The sequence below is a fragment of the Corvus cornix genome, chromosome 5 (assembly GCF_000738735.6).
Source record: "Corvus cornix cornix isolate S_Up_H32 chromosome 5, ASM73873v5, whole genome shotgun sequence".
Lineage (NCBI taxonomy): Eukaryota > Metazoa > Chordata > Aves > Passeriformes > Corvidae > Corvus > Corvus cornix.
In genome coordinates, this window is record NC_046335.1 from 18,693,799 (window position 1) to 18,718,262 (window position 24,464).

A 24,464-nucleotide genomic window follows, 5' to 3' on the forward strand; every position below is an offset into this window, starting at 1 on the left:
ATACTTTTTTTCCTACTTAAGAATGTCTTGTTATTTATATAAATAGCTTGTACTTATTCTGACCATATATTCTGCAGCACTTAGTTCAGCCGGATAGCTCCTAACTATAGAGAATACAATCCCTTGAGTAAGTAGTTGAATTCCAGACCCTTGATCTGATCTAAGGAAAAAGATACTTAAGAATATTTTCCTTATCTACCTAATAGCTTTTCCCTTCTGAGCTAAATATTTCTATTTTGTGAATATCTCCTTACAATAGCAACAAATTATATTGTGAAAAATGCATGTTTCCTTGTAGTGGAAAAATAAATAAAAGCGATAAAACGAGAAAAATCTCTCTCTTGCTGTTTACTTAAATTTTGAAGAATTTGAGATACCTAGATTATTATGGAACATTTTATAAAAAGACCATCTTTCACTACATCATCTTTAAGTGTTTTAGAGACAAAAGATGATTCACTGACACAGCTTTGAATGAAATTTCTGGGATTGGTCAGAATTTTTAACCAGCTAGGACCAAAGGTTAAATTACTTGACCAAGTAAGCTCAGTGAGTCAGAAGCGGAGTCAGAAGGAATAAGACCCAGGAGTGAAATTTCATCTTTTTGAAGCCAATATAATTTTCCTAACATTTTCTGCTTAGCCAGGATTTCACTTCAGTTTCTATAATATGCTTCTGCCTCCTCTAATCACTAAAGCACAATGGCTCTAAGTGGCTCTACAGTTACTAAATTTTGAAACTCTTCAGTTACTAAATTTTTAAAGGCTGTTTTGTTGGTGGTGCTGGTGATATTTTTTGCCCTCTCGTGTACTTGATTTCACATGATTTAACAAAAGTGCACATCAATCATTATTTCAGTAATATAAGCTTAGGCAAGTAGCTTGATTTAAAATTTACTGACACTATAATCCCTTTAAATAGTTACAGCATAGCATTAACTTATTATAGAGAATGACTGTGTAATACAAAAATTGAATAAAGTAAACCATAAATAAAATTTCTGAAGAAAGACAGATCTCATGTCAGGCTATTTGCACCAAAAAACATGATGGTAATATACAATATTTATGGACTTGATCTAGAAACACTTTAGCAGCTTTTGTTTATATGTATGGGACTAACAATGGTAACATTTTCTGTCATAAATATTTGGAAACTGTGAAACAAAGAAAATAAAATAAAACTCTGGTTATTTTGATCAGTCTGGAGAACTTCGAATAGCCCAGCAAATTAAATATTTCTTCTTTCAGCAGCCAAAAAGCTATTGAGACATTTTCTTAAAATAAGTATATATCTATTTTTTAGATCATTACTATACTTGATAAGCTTATCACAAAAATTTGTAAATACCAAATTGGTTATAGTCTTTTTTCAGCAACACTCAAAAATTAGTGAAAGCTTAGCTTTGACACCTTCAATACTTTCTTGAAAATCCTAATTTTCTGATGATAGTGATTGTCCAGAATTTTCCTCAATATGCTTGAGAAATATTTGAAATTGAAGAAGGGATGCTTTGACTTAATACTTGTATTTTTAACCAATTCAGATGGGCATATTATCCAAGGCAATTTTACCAATAACATTCAATCTGGACAGCTACTGTTCTCACATTACTGAGATAATGTTACTGCCATTAATAATCTCAAAGAGCCTCAGAGTTTGGAGGCATTGCGTAGAGCCTCAGATGACTGCATAAAGGTCATCATTTTAATAGTCATAACATTAAAAATATTGGAAACTCCATACACTTGGCTTAGTTCTCCAGTGTGTTTACCTTCAAAAAGACAGAAATTATTGTGACAGGAAGAACATTTGCAGGGAACATAACACTATAAAAATGACACTCTAGTGCAAGCTAAGCTTATAATAATATAAATATTGATGTTATTAATGCCACCTAAAGTATCCACTTAAAGTATCCAAATACAAAATATACCTATCTTGTGTGCAATGCCAACAAGGTATTGCTTCTATTGCAAAATTTCATTTTAAACTGATTTATTGCACTGATGTCCATCAGAAAGGGAAAGGAGATTGAGGAGATGCACAACGGGAGTAAGAGAGGGCCAGGAAAATAAAGAAGACCGAAATACACTCAGAGTTAATAACATAAGTTACATAGTATCTTTCTACAGATTTCCACTGTGTGTGATTTCAACCACCAGCTGCACTGTAGGTACTTCTACGTGACTGTGTTTTCCTGACGTGAACAGAAATTTAGACATTTTTAAGGGTTTAGCAACTAAGGCCTAAGGATATAATATCTGTAATATATACATAACAGATCTTATGAACAGGTGCCTGGATAAAAACTCCTCCAGTGTTCAACTGATTCTTACTATTATTTCAGTGCCTTGTCTTCTCAATTACTAACCCATGGCTCCAATTGAAGACAAGGCATAGTCAGTGCATTCTCTGTCAAAGGAGAAGATATGAATCCTATGATATGGCTCAACTCTGATCAATCATTTTTTGCTATTCCATATCACCAAACTTGGTTAATTAATTTATCTTGAGTAACGAGAAGGTTTCCTTATGCCAGCTGTGCCTGCTCCATCACTGCAGACATATTTTCAACACTGATACATCAGTGCTGTGTCAAAGCTAATTCCATTTGTGCCTAGAAATGAGACTTACACAATTTCTTGGAGACTATGTATTAATTTCTGCTTTTAGAAAAATATCCCAGTATTCTGCTTATTGAGACAAAGGCTAAAAGAGTAAAGACAGCATTCCAGCTAGTGGGACAAGTACAATGATTTTCAGTTTGTCAAAAAACGCTCAGCATTTCTCACTATTTTTTTGATTGACCTGGAAACAAACATGTTTCAGAAAGGCAGTTCTTTAGGTCTGTGAAGAATTCAAGCCTGAATGTTGCAAGTATACATGGAAAACACATATAGATGTATTGGATCCTGGTTTTACAAACTTTCTGTAGATCATTTAGGTACAAACTAATTTTTACACCGTTTTGATAAAAAATGCTAAGATGCAGTACTGAACCTGAATCATACTCAAATTCTATGCATTAGCTTAATTCCAGGTACCCATATAATAACTTTTTCTCTCCCTTTGGGATGCATTCTTGTCTCAGTGCCCATGTTCCACTAAGACAAGAAGAAAAGGAATACATCCTTTTCCAGGTGGCTTGTAGGACTTTACAGTAGAGTTAAACCTAGCAATCACATCTCAAGCTATGTGGCCATTTCTTGGATGGATGCTCCTTTGCATGACAGGGAAAGCATAAAACATCATACACATAATAAAAGTTTTAACAACTACTCAGAGAAGTGCTTGATTAACCATAAGAGACATGGAAAGGGTAGTCAGAAGAAGTTACCCCAGTCCTTTGAAGTCAGGGGGAATTATTTCTATTGATTTTGCTGAAGGCCTAACCATCACCTAAGTCTTTGACTCCAGGAACTTTAGTCACTTATATTAAAGCAGAGAATCTTAGCTATTTCGGTGTTACTAAGCCACACAAATACCTAAAAAAGGGTTACATCCAAATTATTCAATTACCTGTCACAATGGGATGATATTAAATTTCAGAGGTTTATGCAGCTCAAAGTTGTGTTTAGGACACCAAATAAGTAATTCTGAATCACTTGAGATATGTTGTTCCACTGAATCAAAAAGTTTTATTTGAAATTTATTTACATATTTCTAAAATTCTCAGCCAATTCTGAACATAGTATGGGAAAAAAAACTTATGACTGTGTTAAATTTAAGAGGAATGGATTCTTCATTAATATTTTATGTTCTCTTTAATTTTTGTTACTCTGGAAAGGTAATCAGATCAGATCATCTAGTTGACTGTTCATTCTTCTGTTGAAGTCCTGAACTAGCATAACTAATCATAGAAAATTACATCAGTACAGACCAGCTGAGGAGCAGAGCTGCATGTTCAGATCACAGAGTATATATTCTATATACTGAATATCGAATCGGTAACTGGATGCAACATTTCTGCCCACTGAAGCTCACCCAGTATGATATTGCAGTATTTTCTCTTCAGGAAACACTTGAGAACAAAAATTTCATATATATATGAGAAATTGCTAGGATAAACTGCATATTACAAAAATTATTCCCACATTCTTTATTAGGCAAATTAGTTTAGGAAGTTTTAGCACAGAGACAAATTGTGCAAACCAAGATGTTGGGGACATGCATAAAAGCTTTCCCTTGAAATAAATCCTAATTCTTCCCATGTCTCTAGAAGGAAACTGGTTTTGACAGACTGTATTTTGCCCCTATTTCATTTAAATATTCATATCAACATTTACCAAGGGAGATTGGTCTTTGTTTTAATTCTCATTGCATGCCAGACAACCTGCTGCCTATTCTCATTACTTTTTTTACTTTTTGCTGTTGTTTTGTGGATTTTGCAGGCAATATTGCTACAATTTAAATTTTTTTTTTTTAAAAGTCACCATGAGAAAACTTGATCTCCAGAAAGAGCTTTTACTTCAAACTGTCTCAGATTTATATTTTAGGCCATACTACGTTGTGAAATTAAATTTTTCTCACTCAGAAACATAAAAATATGTTGGTGGTTCTTCTTGGTCCTTCCAATGGAGATAATTGAAAGAAACTTCCACTGAAAGAAATATATTTAAGTATATTGGAGACCTTGCAAAATGGTCATCATGTTCAAAAGCTATTGACTTTGACTGGAATTGAAAGAATGCAGAATTCTGAAGGACGGTGGAAAGGAGACTGCTTCACAAATTTATTTTTGATCAAACTGGAACTAGAAGGAGCCAATGTCATGTGTAGCACGACATAGAGGCCTGTACTTAACAGGAATAATATCTTAGTAACTTTTGGGAGAGAGTGGGAAGGTAGGGGAGAAAGCTAAAAAACTTCAATTGTTTTAGCATGAAATGAGTGCAGTACAGCTGCATGATTCTTAAGCTTTGGGGGAAAATAAAGCAGTCATAGATACTGTTGAGTAAATAGTGGTTTTAAGTAAGTAATTTTTAATCAAGTAATGTGGAGTCAATTGTCCCAGGAGCAATACTCGTTATGCACTGAGATACTAGTGAGAAAGTATTCCTGACTTACATGGCTACAATGGAGAGCAAAGCTGCTAGAAGTCAGCCATTGCTGCCTGGAGATATCTGTAAAAACTGATATATGCGTAAGTTGCAGTCATGGTCTCTATGGTACAGTGTTCTTCAGATATTTGCTGTACTTTATGGAGAGCATTACAATGTCCTTCCCCTATTTGTTCCAAATTCACTTCTTTATGTAGAAAATCCAGGTATTTCGAAGCTGCAGCTTCATTAGGAGTAATCTGATTATAGTAGCATTTTTAATGCTTGTACTTGGGCTGGAAGCAGACAATTGTTTTGCTGGGTTTATTTTTATTATTCTCCCAGGCCCCACACATTTATGTAGCAAACTGGCAAGATATACTAAGCACATGTATGACTTTCTCTACAGGATGGCATGCTAATCCTCAAAATAAAGCAAGTAGCTCTGTTCAAACAGTGTGAAAATTTTGCTGTTTGTGGAACGTCTTTTTTTTTTAAGTTTATATTAAAAAGTAGAGGATTCTTTAACATTTCCCTATACTTAGTATTTTTAATAAAAATCTAACACACTTTTAAAAATGAATTTTTTAAAACATACCCTTTGGACTAAATATAGTGCTTTTGATTCTGTTTTCAAAAGTGTTGTGGATTTTTGCAATTGCTTTTTAAACTACTATGGATATAGGCAGCATGCACAAAAGATCACTCTAGTTTCCCAATTGATTTATCAATGTACTGATATCTACACATGGACTCATAAACAACCAGCACTCTCTACTTTACTTCAGTCATTTCACAAAGGTCTGTACACGCACCGTGTTTCTGACTATTTACAGCCCTAAATATGTTTTGCCGTGACACTGTCAATTGGTCTGATATAAGGATGCTCATCTGCTTTCTGCTTTATCCTATAGGTGAAGATTTGAAAAAAGGAGTAAGTCTCTACATTTTCATTTATGTAGATGTAAAGTAATTCCATATTTTAGAAGAATAAACCTATATTTATACTGAAGAAAAATCTCTGGTGAAAGTATGACCAGTCACATTTTAATTTTTGCTATTTCAGGTTTTACAGTTCCTTTTCCCTTACCGGTAATGATACATCATGAGAAGACAAACACTGGAAAATTATCAGAAATATTCCCCTCTATTTAAGACCAGTAATATGAGATACGGTATTATTTATTTCACATTATTTTATATGCAACATTGCAATGCATATAAGGGAAAGGTTCCCCAAATGACTGTCGGCAATTATAGAACACAGATACTTATTTATAATAAGGAGAATCTTCCTCCTGTAAATTGCCTGAAAAGCAAGAAATACACTGGGATCATGAATTCAACTTGTGTAATTACCTGGGAGAAAGGAAGAAGAGATTTGTTTCTTGTCATATGGGTTCTAATCTCATTTTCCCACAGCCTAAAATGACAGCTTTGTACTGATGTCTATTAGCGAACCTGTGGGCTCCTTCCCCTCTGATAGGAGATGTTAAAATAGATGGAATCATAGTACCATGAAAATACAACCCTTTAATCTTGGTAGGAAGACCTAGGTTTCAGCACATCTAAGGCTTTAAACATTAGAGGTTACAATAGAAGGGCAAAGTGAGGGAGAGGGAGAGAGCGAGAGAGCAAGGGTGAGAGAGGGATGCTGGATATAACATTTCTAGAAGAACAATCCATTGGGAGTAACTTTTGCAACGCTGTTATTTGCAGTTGGAATATGCAGGCAATTGGCGTCATTTTGCTAATTACTTATCTAGATTGTGCATACGTATCAAGTCAGTGGAGTTATAAACATAATCGATGCACCCATAAATAATTGTGTGCATAAACCACTGCCCTCGATTTCATAATCAGAAGGGAATGTAAAGATTTTCAGTTCTGACTGACCAAGTCTCATGTTGAGTATTAATATTTCTCTGTGTGATTTAAAGACCTGTGATACTATTGAACATTGCAGAATATTTTTGTAAAGGCGGCCTTCACTAGAGTTTTACATATTGGCATTAGGTTAATACAGTGATGAGCAGAATGAGATCACATAGAACAGAACGCAGTGTGGCTCATTATTATTCACTTTTGTTTATATCTAGTTGCAAAACATTGTACTAGTTTCTATAAAGGAAACAATGACTAATGAAAGGACACATTTATTCTTAGACATTAACAGCCTCTGAGGTACTACTGAAATTTTTACTGGAAAAAGGTCACTAAATCCTGAATGAAAAACATCACTGGTTACCAGCTAGCAAAGTCTTATTGTAAATTCTGGAGATAAATATTCACTGCAACACAGCAATACTGAATTTTCTCTAGTAACATTACAGCAATTGTCTCGTGCTGTTCATATCTTTCTTAGACAGCACCACCAGAATATGCACAATTAAAAGCATAACTGAAACTTAAAATGTCAACTTGATAGAGGCCTCTGATTATTCTCCCTATTCCTGCAACAGAGAGTTCCTGCAGCAGGAGAAATTATTTAATTTGTTAAAACTGATAATTTTGAAATTTACTGCACGTGGCAAAAGTCCACAGTTGCATTGATAAAGCCATTATGTCTGTAGTCCTCTAGCAGAAGGAGATGAGGGTTAGGCCAGTAAATTTTTTAGAGCTATATTACATGCCCACAATGGTCACATGCCTGTGAAAATCAAGCTTCATTAGTTATAGCAGTGGTGGAATGCATGAAAAATGTCATGGAAAACATGTCAGTCGCAATGGGCATAGCAATTGCTATGAGACAGAACTGCAGTATGAAATAGATGCCTCAATAAATTACTTCACAGATGACTCTGAAACTCCAAACTCTGTGGCAAATAACTACAGCAGTGCTGTAAACCTGACCTTAGGCAATTGCATGCCCAAGCATTTCCAGTTAAATCAAGAAAAAAAATATTTACTTTGTCTGAGAGATTTGAAGAGCAGGGTCCTCTGTTGATTCTGAGGCAGCCAGGGCACAAACAGCATTGTCAGCTCCCAGACTGCAATCTCTTTCCCCTATTGCTAAAGAAGGAAGGGTGGCCTACAGTCATGGCTCTAACAAGGAGTTTAACAGAGAAGTTTTCTGTTTTATGGTGTGGATATTCAGCTGCTTTAAATTGGTCGAGCCATGATTTACGCAAGTGCTACACATCTAATATCAAGAAGCTTTCTGAATCTACTGGTGCATCAGAATTCTTTGATCAATGCTGTTCTTAACACTTCCTTCTATCTTATGTTTACTTTCCCTCTATTTATGTCAGGAAAAATAGTGCAGTTTGTTTCTGATAATGTGCTTTTTACAAGGACTTGTACAGTGTGACTGAGGCTCAAGTCTGCTTTGTGAGAACAGAGGAAGAAGAGCATGTGGAGGTGAAAGAACAGTTTAGCTTCCTTACCTAACAAATCTTTTCACTTCTGACAGGGATCGGAAAAATAAGGCTCTGTTAATAGTGGTGGGTCTACCTGAGTCCACCTTTCATTTCATATAGATCACCAAAGACTACGTCTGGATTTCAGATAGTAAGAAAAAGATTTTGTATTCAGCAAGAGAAACTGTGTCATTTTCTCCCCTCGTAAGCTTTTAAAATATTGCACTTTTTTTTTTACTTGTTTTACACTGTCAGGAAAGACAAATCAGAAACCATAACATTGTTTCTGTTGTCAGGAATGACATGTTGACTTGTTTCTTACCCTGGTAAGGGTATTTTAATTTCTACTTGTACTTGATTTGTCTGAACTTTTTAATAAAATATTTGCTAATCTGACAAAATTTGAGTTTTCTCCAATTTCCTAAAATCAATTTTAAAAAACATGTTTGGCTGAATTTTAGTGCTCATGAAAAGGGAAGGCAGATACCACCAAGCGAATCATCACACACAAGTTCCCCAGCACAGTTCTGCCAAAGCAGTTCAGTCCCACACCTGTCCTGGAACTATTCACAGAGCTAATCTATGCAGTAGTTATTCCCGTGTGGGCAACTATCCATGAGAGGCTTGACTGAGACCAGCCAAATTCATCTGCCTTGTGTTTTATTACTCACAGGAAGCTCGATCTGAAAGAATGAAGGGCTAACATGTTAACTCATACAGTGCCATTTTTCCACTGAGCTTTTTCTTCTCTTTTACAGTTACAGTGACTGAATTCTAGTCAGATTCTTTACTGGACTTTCTGCAAGATTAGAAGTAAGCAAATAACTAGAATTACATGTTGTTCCAAATATTATTGCTGCCACAACACTCATGGAGAAGGCTGACACTGTAAAAAAATTGCACACCCTCACTAAAAAAGCAAGGACATATATCTTTAGAATAGCCTTCACCATGAATTATCTCCTTCCTTCATATTAAGGGCTCAGACTTGGTGCTGATGCTGATTGTGGGCATTTGGTGTGCCTGGGGGAAGAGAAATGCCAACCCTGCCATATGTACGTGTGCAGGGAGTTTCTGCAGCCATTGCTGGCTTAGTCCTCAGTCTGTACCACTTCCTGTCCCCCGACTGCAAAATCCAGTGCTGAATTCTGCCCTGCCTTCAGCCGCAAGAGGCACACCATAGTATAGAGTTTGATCAATGTTTGACCTAGCCAGTGATTTAATGAACAAGACAGCATGAATGCACTGATGATGCAGAAAAAACCTCACAATTCTGAATGTTATAGTGTACAATGAACATTTCCTTCATCAGGTTTCTTATAAGCAGCAGTAATAAAGACCCACTTTGGTGTCATTTGCTCCCATAGCACTGTCCCCATTGCTCCCCTAATTCATTCTTCTTTTGTCGCATAAGGGATCTCTAATCTCTTTCAGATGAGAGGTCTAACAAAAAAAGCCACCAGGATCTATATTATATACTTTAAATAACAAATAATATTAATTATTCCCCTTTGATTTATCCATGTAAAGCAGGTTTCCTGTGTATAAACCCATTCCTGAGAGGAAAATTTAAGACTAGTTTCTCACTAATTGCTTTTTCCATCCCATCTTTTCTCTGTTTTTTCTTATGGTTAGAATGCACAGTTTCTAAAGGCACAAAAATGAGAACCTAGAATAATATTAATAGGGAATAGACTAAAGAGCACCAGACTTACAAAACCAAAAAGGGTCCTGTTCCAGAGGTAACACACTCTGAGCTAACATTAACTGTGTGATAATTCAAATGTGCTATGCCCACCACAGAAACAATTAGGAAAATGCAACAGATCCTTTTCTCCTCTCCTAGAAGGTGTACTGTCCTACCTCTCCCTCTCATGGCAGTCATTTTCTTCTCAGACAAATAACAGCTTAGGTGGTTAAAACTGTGATGACTAGGAAAATCTGATTTTCTGTTGCACATAAACTTGTTTATCTCTGGACTTAATTTGGTCTGGACAATTTTGATTACTCACTTACATCCTGTTTTTCAGTTATTTTCTAATCACTTTCCCTTTCCTGCTTTTATCTTCCCTTGGCACAATACTTAACTTTCAAAAATGATATCAGAAATATTTAAATGAAAATAAAAGTGTATGTGAGCATTATTATTTCAGTTTCAATAATATCTTTAGGATACTTGTCCTCCATGCACCTGACATGACAGACATAAGAGGATGAACTCCAGCTTAAAAGATCCTTCTTAGCTGAAGAGCTAACTAAAAATTCTGATTCAGCCTATGGTGCCACATGTATTTAAAATATAGAGACAGTGAGAGAGAGAAATAGGAGAATGGTATGCCGCTACCAGAATACAAACATATGTCAATAAAAGTACTCCAGACAGCGGGAAGGCAAATTTCATAGCAAGGCCCCAGGTCTCTTTTTATTTCCTATTGTATTAAGGAGGAGATAATCTTTTAGCATTGCACTGAAAGAGTTAAAAGAATGCCTTTCAACAAGCATTGGCTATCAATCAACACAAGACAATATACAGGGCTATATTTAAACACCCTTTCCCAAGACTGCCAAATATTTCTTCACAAGACTTAAGCAGCCTGTGAACTGACACTGATGTTATCTGAAATTTAAAGGTGTTTATTCTCCTGGTGCTCAAAAAGGATCATCTTTCTGCAGCTGGTTGGCTGTACTAGAGGATCCTTCTCTGGGTCAGCACATGCATAACCAGACAATCATTTGGCAGCTTGTAAAATATGATTGCATATGAGATATTGATGGCCTAAGGGAAGTTCTGAATATCAGAGATTTATAATTAGAATACCTATGCATTTGATCCAATAGAGTTTCCATCAATGTCACAGAGATGAGTGGTTATGAATTTCAGAGTCATCTCTGCTCATATGGACTGATTTATGTACTTTCAACTTTGGACAAATGAAGGGTGAAGAGTTAAAGCTCCTCTACCTAGAGACCTCTTTATCCTTTGAAGGGCTCTGAAATTTATAATTGCCTCTCCTGGTGCTCAGGATCAAGCTCCACAGTTGGTAACTCATGACCTATTTATGATCATGCCATCCATCCACTTTCAGTTATTCTGTCCTCTTATCTGTAAATTCACAGTCGCACCATGTAGGGTGTGTGGATCTGCTGATAAGACATTTTTGCAGGAAAGAGAATCTGGGCAGATCAACAATTCTGTTGCCAGAGCTGCTGGCAGCAACTCTAACATCTCATTTATTCCAGATTTATAAAGATCCGCTGTACTGATCTGAGAATAGAGCTGTGTGTTTGACTTCAGTGATAATAGACTAACCTGTATTTGGTACTAGATATAAAGTTAAATAGATACTGATAAGATTATCCAGTGTGGGACAGAAAACAAACTTCTTGTTAGCATTGAGATACCCACATCTCCTGGACTGTGGGCTTGGGTTTCCTTCGGTTTCGCTTTTGGGTTTTTTTAGTGGGTTTTGGTTCATTTTTCATCTTTATTTCATTTTCAAAGACTGCATTTTACTGGAATTATATGCAACTAAAATCTAAGATTCTAGTGTATCACACAAGATGGGATACAGAACCCTGTATCCAGAATTTAAAATGAAATCAAATTTCATCAACCCTTCTTAAGAATGTATTGAATGGAGTACTACTTGTGAAAACTGTTCTCAGTTAACTGTGGGGGGAAAGAATTACAGGAGAAAACCAAACAAACTAGAAAAACTCATGTACAGTTTCCATTTCAAAGTTCTGCAGTATCACTGTTTGCCCCACTAACTAGTTAAATCATAAAAAAGGAAGATGCTAACTAAGCTTCAGAGGAAAATAGATTTTGTTAAGTGCTCTTTTACTGCTTTAATTCTCTTGGAAATCTCTTTTTTTGTTGGTTTTTTTTCTACATTTTGTTTGTGTGTGTGTCCCCACATGTACATTTTTAACATTTTAAATATATAATACCATATGAATAAATAAGAGATTTTAAAAAAGAGATTTTTATAGGGCTCAACATGGATAAAGGGACTACAGTAACCTTACTGTCAGATGTTCTGCCGCAGATGCTTAGGCATCTCTGAGCAATTACAAAGGACTTGGCTCTGTCTGTGGCATTCAAAGTGCACATTCTTAAAAAAATGAGAGGTGTCCATTATGCTTTTATCTTTCAAGTATTTTCAAAGCTGTAGTGGTAGACACTTCTCTCCATGAGTAAAGACTGTAATTCTGCTACACAACTGCTAAACAATAAGGTTTCGAAATTAGTTTTGTGAAACAGTGAAAGTAATTTCTCAAATAATAGAAAAAACTACTTCTAATGGCAAAATGCATTTTACAATTTACTGTTGAACTGTTCAAGTAGCAGCTCTTCACTGAGCAGCATGGCACAGGGCCAGAACGAGCTATTTCAAACATCACTGTTAGGCATACACCAATTTGATACACAGGATTTAGCAATACAGGATGAGAATGACTCTGCCTGTATGTGATCATGTTCTGTTAAATTTTAGCAGTATCTAACTGTATACTCATCTTCAATGTGAGGAAATTTGTTCTTAGACAACTAAATTTGTTTTAAAGGAGGAGAAATTTATCAGGCTGGATAATAGCACTTTTTAGTTGCTTAGTTTAGTTATATTGTTTTGGAAATTAATTTTCAATGGGCAGTTCAAAGCATAAAGTAATGAAATATTGAAAAAGTTTAAATCAAGAAAGAAAATGTTATGAGCATACTAGAGACAGAAGTGTGAGCTGTTGGTTAGACTTGCTTGTCTTTTCTGCCTCCACTTCCTCTTCTTCAAAGAATAATGTGGGGGCTAACAGTAATGGAGCTATACAACATGATGAAATATGCATATAGAACAGCAATATATTTAATTGGAGTCCTACAACCACCCGATCTAAGACAACAGCAATTCGGGTATCAAAGTGTTTTGGTTTTGGCTTTTTTTTCCCTTAACAAATGATGAAACTTTACAGCAAGTTATCAACTGATATGGCTCAAGAAATAATGTGTAGTCTTGGAGCATTTGTGACTAACTCCAAAGCTAAGTGGTTAAAGATAAGAATAAGGTTAAACCTGGATGAGCCAATGAGATGGCCTGCAAAACCAGACAAACAAGACTACTAAATAGGGTACATTTAGTTGGATGCAAATCTCTCAATGACACAAGAAGCACCACCTTGGAAAAACTTCCTAGATCACAAATGAAATTATAAGGTACTGCTAACAAATACCTCATTTAGAGACACCTGACATGGTTTCAGTTAGCATTTAAGGCTTGAAACAGGCTTACTAAAACCCCCTCACTTACCAAAATCGCAGTTCATTAAATGATATGCGCACACGATGCCTTGTGTACAGATAGTTTTTACAGAAGTATACCTAAGTACACTGTAGCTGTGACAAACACCTGCACTGCTACAATCCTAATAAAGACACAATTCTAGTAACTCTAATTACTTTTACCTACATAGCTTGTTTTCCTGTACATACACGAAGAAACTACTAATGAAAGCATATATACATTAGTATAACCAGAGACACGCTGTTGGGGTTGTATCATCCTCAATTACAGCTAAATTACATCACTTTGGGGTATTTAAATCATTACTCACATGAGTAATACCTAATCATGAGAAGAGTGTCTGTGAAATTAACTTGCCAGTGAAAGAGAGAAGGATTGAGTCTGGAATCAAGTACATTAATTTAAAATACAGTTCTTCAGCTGTGAAGTTGTATTTCATAAGCACAGGTAAGTTTGCTGCAGACTCTTTCCATTGACCTCGGGAGCAATACCTCTTGGGAGCACCTCAGCTTTTTTACCCAGTATAGAAACTTCCAACACACTGGCGGAAAAGTATGAGTTTTTCTTATTGTTTAATTTGATTTGCAGTTCACCAACAGAATTAATTTTGAATTAATGTTAATTATATATGCTTTGAAAAGCCTGAGGGAGACCTCTATGATTAGACAAAGTCACAGTCACCTATATATGTAACACATACAAAAACTGTATATATATGCAAGTACATATAGATATAACCAACTTTTCTTTTTCAATATTGCACATTAATTATCTTGTTCTCAGTATGATACTGATATAAAATAATATTTTTTTGCATTAGTTTCCAATGACATTGTAAATATCATCTTTTTTTCTGTAGGAAAAATATAGAGGAAATCTTAAGAGAAAGAAATATTTGTACTCTGAAACTTCTAGTCTGCAGTTGATGATTCTGTGACTGAAGTTTGACCATGTTTTGGTCCTCTGCAATCTGTGTGAAGATTGAAGACTGTGCATGAACATCACCAAAGCCCTCCAGCAGTCCTAGGACAGGGTGCTGGAGCACTGTGTCCCCTCCCCACGCAGACAACCCTTTTGAAAATCATGTCTCTTGGCTAATTCTTACGGAACAGCTTGGCCAGGTATGAGCTGCTAGTGCAGCTCTGTGGTGCAGGACTGCCAAGTACTGTCAGAAAAAGCTCTGCTCTTTGGTTTAATTTGACCTGTTGGTTTTGAGAAGCAATGACAAAATCAGCCAGTGAGAACTGGGAGTAACAGTGCAGCCCACTGATTTCTGTTCTCAGGAGCTGCTGATGAGGCTTTTCATACAGAGCTCTCACCTTCCCTGCTCTCAAGAGGTCATGTAGCACTTTCGTATAGTTTACAGTATTTACTACAAGAGAAGAGTGTAGCATCAACCTGCCTGGGTCTTTCTGAACACAGATGTACAAGACAATGAATATCTAATAAATCAGATATGGAATATCAAAATCTTTTGCTTGTAATGCTCCCACAAGATCTCAGACATTAAAAAATCTTTACGATTTTGTCTGAAGAGAGTTTTGGGAATAGCTTTAGATTAATTTAGTCATCTAGAATGTTTTTATGAAGGAACTAGCTTGATATTTATATGATATTTTTAAGATAATTAGATTACCAATGACAACTTGGACACAATAAAGAACTTTGGCCAAAGAGTAGAATTTCTGTCACTTCATCCAAACATTTTCACTGTGATATATTCAAAAATAAATGATGATGAAAGGAAGTAAATACTGAATTCTGTGGCCCAAGGTATGCCTCTGCCTGGGCCAGGATTTGCAAAAACACACTGCAGACCATCACAGTAACCTACAGATTATTGCCTGAACTACCTTTCAAAATTTTCCTTTTTCTCCAAAATGTTTTGACTGCAGCCTTTAATCCACAGCTGTTGCATAAAACTACAATGATAATTTATACTGTGAATAGTTTGCTGGTGTTTAAGAGTTATGATGTTGCCTGTTGACTTGAAGGCCAGGCCAGAATATTATCTGTGACATCTAACATTCTTCTTAGTAAGGGGCAGATCCTGTAAAATACTGACCAGGGCCTGTTATAAGCAAGGCACCTCACACCTGGGTCTGAAGTAAAGCCATCACTCTGCAGGACCAAATCTGGCAATGATCTGATCCTGTATATCAAAATAAGTTTTTATGTGAATGGACTTAAGCAGTTTCAAAGACAGTACCTTTGAATGATAAACAATTTTCTGTGTCATATGGCTTTGTAAATACATCCTTGCATTAAAATAGGCTAGAAAAGGCTTATGGAAAAAAACCCAAACTAAATAAAGCAGTCATAGCTTGAAGTAAAATATACAGGAGACTGTTTCTAGAGTTGAAACACAAGATTTCTTTTAAAAAGGGAAATTTTACAGACCTTAAGTTTTCAGGAATGCTGAATAGGGCATGATGGATTTGTTTTAAATTGTTGCTAGTATTTAATTTTGATAGAGTTCAAAGGGGCCATGTCAGAAGAAGGAGTGAAAGACAGGAAAAAAAAACAAATAACCAACCTGTACTCTGGGCAAATCATCATTAAAAAAAAAAAAAAAAAAAGAAAAAGAAAAGGTATAAGAAGGTCCCAACGCCTTTCACCAGTGGCTGAAAATATCAGATTAAATTGTAGTATTCCTAGGGCATATTGTTTGATGTGATTAGAATATAATTTGTTAAACAGAGAAGAGCTTTTATTTCAAACACTTCTTTCCTGAGTATCATCTATGGATTAAGGTTTGGGTTTGTTTAAAATAAATGAATAAAACATGACATCATTTTAATGATGATCTTTTTGTGATTGCTTTTCTTTAAAATAAGTCAATTACTTGAAAGGTGTGGGTTACACATAGCTGTAGGCAAACTGAAGCTCATATCTTCAGTGTAAGTTAAGTTAGCCTTCTTTAAAAAAATAACACCTGCATATTATTCTTTTCTACTGTTTTTTATAAGAGAAAAAAATACAAATAATTGTTTAAAAAAAAAGAGAAGAAAAAACAATTTTTATGCCTCTGGGGCAAGTTCCAACTCTTTTGGTTTCTTGAGGAAATAAATAACAAGCATTGGCAGAAAGACTCCGAAAAAAGACTGCCCAAGGGGGAGGGAAGGAAACACCTAAAAACATCATATTACCAAGTGCTGAGGTAATCAGTTACAGTCTGAGAAATGTCAAACAGTGGTATTCATCTACCCAAAGACTTTACTGATCAAGTCCTTGACTGCCATTTACAATCACTAACTAAAATATGGAATATAGCTGTGGATATAAACAAGACACAAATTAGTATTGGGAAGCTGGGTTTAATAATCTGCTGAAAGAGTCCATCTGTTTTATAAAGATCCCTTTTCCCTCATCTCTGATACGTATTCCTAATATAGAGAGCACTGGAATTCTATATTTTTTTAATATTTTTTAAACACTCTGCTACTATAAATTCTACTCACAGTATATCTGGTCTGAGTGTTTCTCTCAAGTTTCAACTATGTAAGCACTGAGGGGCAATAAAATTTCCCACAGGTTCAGCCTGCTTTAGAGTAAGTATTATAACATCAGACAAATATAAATGCAATTCCTTTAGTACTGATGTTAAATAGCACCGGTGGCTTCTTACTTTTCTGATTTTTGCAAATATTCATCATATTATCACTGGAATAGCTGAAATTGAAAGCTCTTTCAAGAGTTCTGGATTCATGTTTGGAACTGGAGTTCGGTTTTGTTTTCCTGCTTAAAACACTAGAAAATCGCATTGTTTGCAACGAATATAAAACTGGTAACCTAAAAACTAGGTGATTTGCAGGTATAAAAGACTAAAACAACTTATAGTCTGTGTTTCCAATCCACTATGGTGAAGGGAAAAAACACCATTGACTACACCATTCTCACAGATAGAGGTCACTAATGGACTGGATTTGAATCTGCCTAGTGAAAGCCTGAAAGTTACATGAAAGTATCCTAGACAAAAATGAGCTCATTTGGAGATTAAAGAGGTAACAGAACTTATTAAGAAATAAAGCTCTCACTTTCCTGGAAACAATATTATCTTAACTGTGCCTTCTTTTCTAGTCCTTTAAATAGAAAGTTCAGTACTGGAAAATCCTGATAGTTGTACTTGTTTCAAGTCCTTTTTATTTTCTTCACTTGGTAAAACTGTGTCTCTCCTTCTTTGCTGCGGAAAGGGTAGGGAAGCCAGCCCCAGTGACATCCCACATTTTAGATACTGCTATTTTAAGCAGTTGAATGCAAGCACATTCTTGAATCTTGAAGGAAAGCATAACCTATGTAATGCAGATTCCAACTGGGAGGGTGTAGGGTTGCGCAAAGGAGATAAGTCTACATCCTAAATCAAACTATCCAGCAGGCCAGGATATAAATGTGACTTGTAACAGTGGCTCAAATTAGATCCAGACTTCCCCAAGCCAAACACAGATAACATCACCTTATACAAAATATAGGGTGTATGTGTGTGTAGAGAGACTCTTAAGGACTCTGGGTGCATTCCAGCACCACTGCTTGCTAAAGCCTTGGACTTTGGAAAACACTGATTGTTCTAGTCACAGGTAGTTTTATAGACCCTGTATTTACACAGTGCTCTGACTTGTTTCACCTACAGTACTCCAGGCCTGCACTCTCTTAACTGCCTCACTACCGTATCAGGATACAGAACAAGTATTGAAATAGCTTCTTGAAATCTCTCTTCCCATAATTTTCAGAAAAAAGATCAACACTAACATTCTAACATCACTTTCGTCACATAGAAATAGTGACTTTAAAATCACATCAGTTATGTCTTTTTAATTATGCAACGTTTATATCTTTTTCATTATGCAAAGTTATGTCTCAGTGATAACCTTGCATATACTGACTCTTTCAAAAGAAGAAAAGAAAGAAAGGTGGATAGAGGTGTAGGTACAGTACCTTTTAATTGTTTTTAGAAAAAATGCCAGGATGAACTTTTCTCCTTCCAAAAATATATATATCGAAAATCAGTTCATCAGTTGCCTCTTAAACTACAAATATATAAAGGTCTTCCTTTGGAGAAAGACCATGTCAGTGAATGAAGCAAGGAAATAAGTCCATGGAAATTTATGGGGGTTTTTGTATGGTTAGTTGAGTTTATTAAACCCAAGCACTGATCAATCTCAACCTCTAAACTGGTTTAATTTTCCTGCAAGCACTGTAAAGTTAGTTACAGTAAATAAACCTCTCTTTAACATACACCCTGACTGAGGGAGAGAGGGAGAGAGGGAGAGGGAAGGAATGAGAGAGGGAGAGGGAGGGAGAGGGAGAGGTCTGACTAGCTTTAGTATCTTTTCCTGCTCCTTGTGCAAGGAACCTCTCCCATTCTATTTGGCTGATCTGTGCACTGCAAAAGGCAGCATCTGAAGAAATCTAATCAGTACCTTCCACACACAGTACAGGAATTTACACGGATTTGTGCCTTGGATTTATTAGCTTATTGTAAGCCTTAAAACAGATTTCCTCCATTAAAATTAATTAAAAGCTCCTGTTGACTGCTTCCAACTCTGAAAAGAAGGAGGAGAATCTTATTCTCTTAACTTTTTTGATTGTTTATTTATATTTTATGGGGTTTTATATCGTGTTCAAGAGAGGTCTTTTCAGCTACTTGACTTCCTTTTGCGATCTGCTATTTTTTGTTCACACACTATCCCTACGTACCCAGCCCCCCGCAGTATTTGTTCTTATTTTGTCAGACCCCCATCTAACTCGCCAGTTCTCTGAGCGGCTCCTTTGTACTCCCAAGTCCTGATCCGATTCTCTTAACCTCGCCCCCACCCACTCACCGCCAGCCCCGCTTCGGAGGCTGCTGATGGGGATCTGATGGATCCTCCTGCCGAGTGCAGCTCCTGACTCTCCTCGTAGATTCCTTAACACTTGGCAGCGCCGAACTAAGCCGACTGACTACCTCTTCCAAGCAAGGCTCACCTCTAAAGGTCCCGTTTCTCCGAACCACCTCCCAAATAGAGCCACTGGTGGTGCTCACACAGGCGCTCTGCCGGTGCCCCTGCCGCAGGGGTAGTCCTCGGCTCTCCCCTCCCCACGGGGTGGGGGCCAGGCTCGGCACCCTCCCGCTCGGCAGTGAAACGCGACCGGGGACCGGCACCTCGCTGCAGCTGCCAGCTCCGAGTCCCTCTCCTGAGCCACACGCTGGCGCAAAATAGCCCGGGGACCCTGCTAGCACTTGCCGCCGGCCATTCATAAATCCATACTTGTGTGTGCCCGGCGCCACGGACATGGGGCTGTAACGTGGCGAAGGCGGTGTTTCTGACACAGCCTGATCCCGGCTCCTCAACTTTGCCATCTGGGACAAGGCAAAGGGCACCGCGGCTTTAGATCGCCCGGGGCCAGCATTACCAGAAAGGAAAAGAGTGAGAAATGAAATCCCAACTGTACCTGGCGGCGTCTGGGAATCCTCGCCGGCACCGATCGTAATCCCCTGCGCGCCTCTGGCCCCCCACACCAAAACTTTGCCGCCGCCGCTCCTCGGTGGTGGCCGCCGCCGCCCTCCGCCCGGCGCCGCTCCCGGCCGGCCCCGCGGGCCCGTTCCCCGCCGGCCGCCGCCGCTCCGAGCGACCCCGCGCCTCCCGCGCCTTCCTCCGCCCTTACGAGGCGGCGGCATGGTCCTACCCCCTGCTCCGCCACCTCCTCCTCCGGCGCGCAGCCCGCGGCTCTGGCATTCCCAACGCACTTTCTCTCCTCGATTCGCTCTCTCTTTCCCCCGCCGATCCTCCTTCTCCGGTGAAAAAATAAACGAGAGGGGACTGCGGCTACGCGGGGTCTTGGGGTTTCTGTCTTTGAGATTGTTTTTTTTGTTGTTGTTGTTGTTGGGTTTTTTTGTCTCTTTCCTCTGGAAATGATGAAAGGATCACATGAGGAGCAGGCACGGCGACCCAGGACCCTCCTAAGTCGGAGAAGGCATCGGACACATGTATGTGAGTATGTGTGAGTGTGTGTATCTGGCTCTCTCTAAGTCCTGCGCCTGCCTCCAGCCGGGATTGCAGGCTGATCTTAGCAGTAATGATGCCTCACATCTCACTATTCTCTGCTAATGTAAGTCGTGCCTTTTTTTTCCTCCCTGCCTGACACCCCAGGGAGATGTTTACAGTAATGAATTCAGTTGATAGCCATCTCTCTCTCTCTCTCCTGGAGTCCCTCCCACATTTCTAGTTTAAAGAATGCTTGGAAGGCAGGGCTGCAACCTAAAGCTTTCCAAGAGGCAAAGTCAGGCTAGATTTTCTCTTTTTCTTATTTCCTTATTTCCCTCCCCGTCCCCCCCGCCTCCCCCTCCCCGACCGCTTTTAACCCCTAGGTTGCTGAGGACAATTTAGCGAGCTTCATCCGTTTAGACTCGCCCTCTCCCCCGCCTTCAGCAATGGGAACCAAGCGGGCGGCGCTGCCTGGGGGGATGTACGGGCTGCGCAGCCCCCGATCCCCACCCTGCCTCACCGCCGAGCCCGCCGGGCCGGCGCTGCGGGAGAGGGAGGTGAGGGTATCGCCACCCTTCGCGGCAGGACTGCCCCGGCACCGCTGCTCCGGGGACTCTCGGAGTGTATCGGAGCGTATCGGAAGGGAAGCCGGGAAGTGAGCTGAAAAACTCCCCGAGCTGCCGTTCTGGGAGATGCCCTCCCTAGCAATAATTACAGCCGTGCTCTCCACCAACATGGCGATATTTCATGTGCAGCCGCCGCCAAGCTCGCCTCCCCCACCCTCTTATTTTCCTTTCCGTCCTCTCTTGCTAACTTTTAGATAGGCAGTACCATTATACAACAAATACAACACAGAATAAAAGAATCTCCAACCCTCAGGGAAGAGACGGACCTCCTCTAGTATTATGTCTGATTTTCATAATCGGTCATAAAGACTTAAAAACCGCTGGAGAAACCGCCTTTTGCCCTAAAGCGGTAACAACACCCACTCCTCCCACCTCCCTATTTCTCCTGTGCACATTCAGTGCGTGTGTATACGAGTGTGTGTGTGTGTGTGTGTGTGTGTGTGTGTGTGTGTGTGCCGGGCTGTCTGCGCTTGTTTTGGAGTAACCCTTTCCCCGCTGTCCAGCTCCTTAGTAGGCTACCGCCTTGTCCTGGCAAGTCCACTTAGAGACAAGGCTGTTTAATACCGAGAAGCACTTGAGCGATAGGATACAGCCGTCAAGGTAGGACGTGGGGTGTGCGAAGAGAATTTGCCTCAAACTCCTCCATTAGTAAAAAAAAAGCACAGCTTTAGCTGCAAGCTACTTTAAGAAATGGGCTGGGGAGGGATGGAGGAGAGGGAGCTGATCAATGCCATGTGTCGAGGAAACAGAAAAGGGAACCGAAATGCCTCGGGGTTGGCTTCCCCCTCACCCCTGGCTGCTCCGTGGCTTCTATTTGCTCGGCCGTACCTCAAAAGCTGACTCACTCGCCATTAGCTCGGCGCCTCCTTCGCCCTTCGCTTGGGGGGGCTAAACTACTCACGACTTCAAAGGCTCGATAAAGCCGTACCGAGGAGTCCCGGCGAGCGTCAGCCCAGCCGCGGCGTGCTCGGCGCAGCTCCTGCCCCAGCACTCGCCCTGCCCTCCACGGGGGCTTCGGAGAGTCCCGGCTCATGGACAGCCCGGAACCGAGCCGAGCCGAGCCGAGCCGCGCCGCCTGCTCGCTCGGAGAAGGACTTGTGCCTTCACCTACGCGGAATGATGGGGGTGGGGAGCGAGCACGGAAGGGGGAGAGCAGGTAGCCCGGCATTTCTCACGGGACTCAGCAAGAGGAAGGGAGTTAAGGACGGGACCCCACTCCTCTCCCTGCTCTACGCCCCCAGGATGGAGGGGAGGCAGCCCGGGGCCCTCCACAGGTCCCAGCCGGCCGGGAAGAAGAGGGTGTGACACGGGTCAGTCCCGCGGTCAGAGCCTTCATCCCAGCCTCGGAGCAGGGGCTGCTCTGTAGTTGAGTCTGCTCGCAGCTGCCAGCTGGCCCCGAGGGATGAAAGGATCAGGAGCCCCGTAGAGTACAAAGGCTAATGAACAACCTTTTTCAAAGGCCGTTCTAGGTATTTTTTGACTTTTTAAGATAGATCTTTCTTTCTTTCTTTCTTTCTTTCTTTCTTTCTTTCTTTCTTTCTTTCTTTCTTTTTTATTTTTAAGCCTCTGCATACTTTTCAGAGCTCTTATTTGAAAATGATTTATATCTCCGTCATGAAGCTGATGGAGGACCAGTGCATTTTCTGGCGAAAAAAAACCCTCAACCCTTTTTCTCATATTAAGTCCACCTGTCCCTCTGTTTTCCACGTCTCCGATACTAGCAACTTGTCGTCAGCACAGAAGGCAGAGCTGGCCATTGTCGATCACAGGTGTTTCTGCCCTCTGTGCCCCCAATCACGGAGGAAAGTGGGAATGTTGAAAACTTCTGCAAGGCTGCAGGCAGTTGCCCTGCTCCACAGTCTCAGAGGGACTAGGCGGAATTATTCCTGTTCCTCTCCCTGTCCCCGGACCCTCAACCAGCTCATACTTCAAATCAGTGAATGATACTCAGTACACGTTTTGGTCAAATCAAGATCATGTCAATGCAGAAAGTGACTTAATCAGGCGTTACCTGCTCCTGCGGAAGTGGGTTTCTTCTCGGTAGGTCACCCAAAGCCCACCGGGTCCGGCAGGTTGAAAGGGGAGAAAGTGGCAGAACAGCTGGGCTCCGGCATGATACTGTTTTAAGGATCACCACCGAGGTCTCTGTTTTCCATAGCTGCCAACGGTCACCAACAGCCAAGGTTTCTCTCAAGGAAGGGGAGAAAGAAATTATCTTCCCAAATTGCTCTCCAGTCGGTCATTTGACCCTGACACCCACCGATGACACTGAAGAACACCCCGTTGAAGCGGCTAAATGCCTCGTAATTTCCTGTCTTCTCTTCCCCCGGGCGGCCCCGGCGCACCGCCGCCGAGCGATCTTATCGCCGTGCGATCATTATTCACCGGTGACAACCAGAGATGCAGCGCTCCTAAGTGAGGGTGACAGATTTCAAACGCGGGGCTGCAGCGTATCCAGCCTCAGACATATTCTTCCTCAAACTTTGCCTAGCAAGCAAGTCAGCGGCTTAACCCTTTGCAGCTCCTTCTCTCGCCCGGAGACCGAGACCCCAGCAGCGGGGAGTGCTGGTTTGGGGGGAATGCAGGACAACGCGGCTACTTGGCTGGGGATTCTTTATTACGTGCCGTTTTCTATTCTTGGTTATTTTCACTTGAAACAGATGAGAACAGCCAACTCTAGGGAGCAGATGGAGGGCTGGATACTTTTCTGTGATTAGGAGCTGGAAAAATCCTCTTGGCAAAGTAGATCGCTGGGGACTCACCTGTGGTCCCCTTTGTCACCGAGTCTGCAAACTCATCTGCATGGCATGAATTCCTCTCATACACATATACAGAGCTTTTACACTTTCCTCAGCGTGGTGAGGTTAAAAGTACAACTCCAAAAGTGCCATTTCACTCAGATCTCCAGATTCAGCTCTTTTACAGGTTATTAACTACAACAAAGAAAGGAGCAAGTGAGAAAGAAACATATTTTCAGGAAAGAAAGAAAAAAAAAAAGAAAAGCCTTTTTCACACATGCACTTTGTAGTCAAAGGAAATATTTACCACCACCAAACTCTAGCATGTCAGAACACGCTTCCTCCTAAGCACAAGAAAGCCTTAAAACTAAGAGAAAAGCATGTGCAATTCAAAGATTAAATGAAGTGCTTGAAAGCCTTTCCAAGTGTGTACCACCAGCCCA

The 24,464-nt window shown here is 39.7% G+C and overlaps 1 protein-coding gene across 8 annotated transcripts in view; it reads right to left on the reverse strand.

Annotated features, from left to right (window-relative positions):
- FLRT2 (fibronectin leucine rich transmembrane protein 2) overlaps positions 1–23,378 on the reverse strand; it is a 60,899-nt gene extending 37,521 nt beyond the window's left edge. For 3 of the 8 annotated variants that reach the window (XM_010393771.4, XM_039552061.1, XM_039552060.1), the window contains exon 1: positions 20,125–20,262. The gene's annotated coding sequence lies outside the window, so the exon portion shown is untranslated. Of the gene's footprint in view, positions 1–19,514; positions 19,613–20,124; positions 20,263–20,358; positions 20,953–23,294 lie in introns of those variants that run through there. The other 5 variants (XM_019281322.3, XM_019281312.3, XM_039552062.1 and 2 more) reach the window with 4 other exon arrangements.
- Between the last annotated feature and the right edge of the window lie 1,086 nt (positions 23,379–24,464).